Here is a 4916-nt window from a genome sequence, read left to right on the forward strand (position 1 = left end):
GTATCGTAGTACTATAGATATTATACGGGGAATGATTAAAGAAGTCCGATCGATGACGGAAGCTGAACGTTCCATGATCCTAAAACGTGTCAATCAATTGCGTATGAAATGGTGCTTCCTTCAAGATGGCAACATGACCCGACGTGCCTTACGTTACTACGGGAAGAAATGTTAAATCTAGTGCTAAGCGTGTAGCAGGAGACGAGCATGTAGAAATGCAACAAGAACTTCTTACATGACTTAATCAACAGAGAGGATGCGCCAAAATGGGAAAACATTAAGGAACGAAACTCTAGCACTAGTAGGAGCGATGGAGGAGGAAATAAATAAGTTGAAGGATGATTCTAAACAAGATGCGCTAATCATCCATATTATAGATTTTAAGGGAAATGAAGCGACCAGTTGACGTTAATCGAATTATCGACAATAACGAGTTACCATGCGTGCATTGGAACTGCTACAAAGCTTTGTATGGAAGAAAGAATCGTTCTCTCTTAGGTTGGGAAGAAATTGGTAAGCGGAGGATACTGGACCATAGTTGAGTCAACAGACCAAAGGAATTCCTCGAACTTATCAGAACCCGGCTAGTGGCAGCCCATGATGAACAATAGAGATATGCGGACCAGAACTATAAAGACAGAAAGTACGAAGTAGCGGACCAAGTATTGTTGAAAGTACCTCCCGAGGAGGGAGTGATGAGATTCAAAAGGGAAAGAAATGTTGTAACACCCCAAATCCGGGGTCAAGATTTGGTGTTACTAAACCATTATTACATAAAGTAAAGAAATAAATAAATAACCCCTTGAGTCCGGATCTTTTACAGGTTATTGTATGAAACAAGAATCTAACCTTCTACAACTCACTTCAACTATAATACAAGTATATATACCTTTGAACTAATGCTCTTGTCACATTCTTCTAACACCTTCAACCTCTCGCAACGGAAACTTCTCTAACTTCTGCTGTCTATCAAAGCTATTCACTTTAGTCCTTATCTGTTTCTGGCAGAAATAAGAATTGACAAAGCAAGAGTGAGCCAAAAATGCCCAGCAAGTATATAATTTGAGTTTCAAATATTAATTTTAAAGAAAACTTCCAGACAAAATCTCTGAAATATTTTGAAGGGTGAAACACGAAATCATTTGAAGGATATATCTCGTTATCTTAAAATCAATTTGATTTGCATTGCTATGAATCACTTAGGACATAATGACATTTTTGTAAGAACTTTAGAGATCGCGTGTTTTCCAAATAGCTTCTGGTATCATCTCATAATTGAGCAATGGATGCAATAACTATTCATAAAACGACGTTCAAGAAATTCCTAACTATTCAGTATCCATCATTATCGACTAAGTTTCCATAGACTTAGCCTGCTAAACCAGCCTGATAAGGACGGGTTGAATAATTAAGAAGATCTCAATTCATTCAAGATTATAATTATCACTGAGCAACTAATGCTGCAGCAACAATCTGAATCTCGAATATATTTAGAAACATTGTAATTTCCCGAAACTGAGGGCTAAAAAAGAATAACTTTAACCCATAATCACATTTTATTTCAAGAGGGAATGCCATTAATGGAGAACAACAATAAATTGGACTGAACACTAGAAACCAACATATGCACTATAACCTGCTGATCAGTCAGGAGATAGTGCGGATCTATACCCAACTGCATAGACCCAACCAACATATGGGGCACCCAGGCAACTATGGCCTAAAGGGTCCGGTCCATCTCCGGCCCATAGGATCCAGCTCATTACTGGTCCTTATATATATATATAGTAACTATCCAGTCCGTGGAGTATTTTGATATCAAATCATTTTGATTTCAACACATCCCAAATTAGGGTTCACAATTAACCCGAACGAATGGGTATTTGCTCAAGAGAGCAATCGAATTATAGGAACAATAATTAAAAGAACTGGCATAATAAAAGTAATTGCAGCGAAATATAAAACAGTTAACTATTCTGAACTTAGAATAGGAGCGAATAAATGTTTGCAGTATTTAAGGAGAAAGGTTAGGAATACTTGCATACTATGATTCGAAATAAATATCACTTGAACAATAAGTGAAGTCAGGGGTACTTGCCTCAATAAGCTTTAACCGTTATTGACTTTAGTTCGACTTTGATCGTTCGGCTTTATTGACAAACTACTATTCGATTCTGGATACGATCCCGACACTCAGGTTCTTCGATTGGAACTTCATTAATCCCAACGTCTAATCACTAGATCATTCCTAGTCCAACGTCACATCTTGGGTCTTCCGTCTAAAACCTACAGGGTTGAAATATCCTAATTCAGATAATCGCTTAAGCTTACATCAAATTGTCATCCTATTTTACCCATACGATTTCATAACTGAATTCATATTTATATGTATTATCGAAATACACATAGCAGTTATGGTTCACATCTTCGAAATTCGGTTCGGTATTCATTTTCAGAAAATACGTATACTCGTCGTTTTCAAAAACAGGGTAATCGATTATTTATAAATTATCTTGTCTCAATCGCAGTCCAGTTCATATAATATAATTGTATATGATTATTTGACGTTTCCGATAATTATAGGTTACGTTCCCGATATTTCGGAATTAATTTCCCGAAAATCGGGCAGCGCCTCCTTTGTTTATCGGTCTACCTATCGAGATTAAATCGACGTCAATCACAACATAACAACAACCAATCATCCAATTCACAATCCATACGCCAATCCCAATCACCAATACAATTCAGTTATTAATTATTTTTGTTCATATTTTTATTCGTAGGACTCAGAACTGCGTCATCATAGTCCACCGTCGGCTCGCCGAGGCTCATTGCCGACGGCGGTAAAATTTACGGGTTCCCATTATATCGGACATCCTACGTAAATTTCACCGATAATTTTATAATTATTCCCGCATAAATATTTTTATTTCACGAATGGCCATCAAACAATTTCTGCAGAAATTAAATAAAATAAATTAATAAATGAAAATTTCATTCGAGGACACAGAATCAGGCAACCAAAACCAGCAGCACACGCGCCACCACCAACTCACACGCGTCACACTCACACACCCAAACACCCAGCACACACACCCAGTCGATACACACATACAATCGATATACACACACAATCGATATACAGACACACACAATAGGTCACGTACACAGGCCACCTCGCCGATGGGAAATACGGCGGCGGCCGGGAAAGAAAATTAGGGCGGCATCGGGAATAAAACAGGGGCAAAACAGGGCAATACTAGAAGAACCGCCGAAAACAACCGGCTAAACTCACCAGAAATTACGAGATGGAGCAAAAGCGAGACAGGGGAGAAGAAAAAGAAATAGAGACATGCAGGGGAGGAGGAAACGAGAGAGAGAAGGGTGAGATCAAGAAGAGAGAGATGAGAGGCGGTCCAGAACAAGAGACGAGGGAGAAATAAATATTTGGGGGAGATAAATGTTTATCTAATTTAATTGTTTCCCGATAACCTGAATGTGCACCGAAATTTTAACATTTTAACGAATAATTCACAGATAATTGTAATCTGAAAATTTACAAAAGTAATTTCAAGAATCTGGGAATTATTCAAAATTAATAATATCAAATTTTCAAAAATTTTATATTGTTTTGTGGAACGCGCAACCGACCCGTATTTTACAATTAAATGGAGTCATAAAATCATTTTAAAATTAAATAATGAATAAAATATTGATTTCTAAATTTTATAAATCCCTAAAAATAATAAATGAAATTATAGAACAATAAAAATAATTTTAGAAGCAAATTTAGCATTTTTAGGAATAAATATTCAATAAATTCACTTTAAAATGAATTAAATACATATAGCTCGATAATTAATTATCAAATTAATCCTTGCGTCCAACAAATCACAGAAAATTGATAATACAGCAACACATAGCTGACATAATCATTACATATTTTATTTATGTAATAATTCGATAATTACATAATATTTCCCGAGCGTTACATTCTTCCCCCCTTAAAAGGATTCTGTCCTCAGAATCATGCTAAGGAACAGACCATGCTGCTTCTCAAGTATCTTTCTTATAATTTCTCAGTTCTCATCACATTAATCACAACTCAACGGCCTTTTACCGTCATCATCTCTATCAGTTGCTCATGCAACCCCTATCTCAATCTCTACTTCATACAATTGAAGCTAAATGAATTTTCGTAGTCATACACACATGAATGTCTTATAGATTCATTATACCGGTGACAACAAGACCAACTCATCCACACTTATTCTATCTATCTCATTGCCTCAAAGGACTAACTTAATTCATTCTAATTTTCTTTTCTTTCCACTTCTAATAGTTCGTGTTCATGAACTTTCTATTTTCACTAACTGTTTTATTCTACTTTTCATGTCTCTTTCTGTTCGATTAGCCTGACCTATGATCGTTTCCAATCGTATTTGAGAATTCTTAATCAGTCTCTTGCATTTTCTATCTGTCTGCACCCGATGTCCTGAGTTCATGATGTCTGATGCTTCAAAATGTTCTACATCTATTCAAAAGCTAAAAAGAAAAATTTTCGGCAATTACATCTACTCACCATTTGGTAGCATATTTCTATTTCTTTTCAATCACTATCAAGTAGCTTCATCAAGCGAGAATCCCCTAATATCTAAAAGAAAGTACATTAATTGGGAATGAAATAAATTAGAATTTTGTTCAAAATTCGGTCTATTGGTATTAATATTCATTTTGTTGTTTTATAAAATTAGATATCAATACGAACTTTGATGCTCACATCATTTCATACTGAAGTCAACATCAATCATCTGCATTAATACCACCTTTGATACTCAACAACAAAGTGAGTATAAGCATAACCCAGAAGACGGATCAAAATCTATTCTTCAATTTCTAACTCTTTTTTTTTTTAA

This window comes from Apium graveolens, chromosome 7 (assembly GCF_009905375.1).
Source record: "Apium graveolens cultivar Ventura chromosome 7, ASM990537v1, whole genome shotgun sequence".
In the NCBI taxonomy this organism is placed as follows: Eukaryota; Viridiplantae; Streptophyta; class Magnoliopsida; order Apiales; family Apiaceae; genus Apium; species Apium graveolens.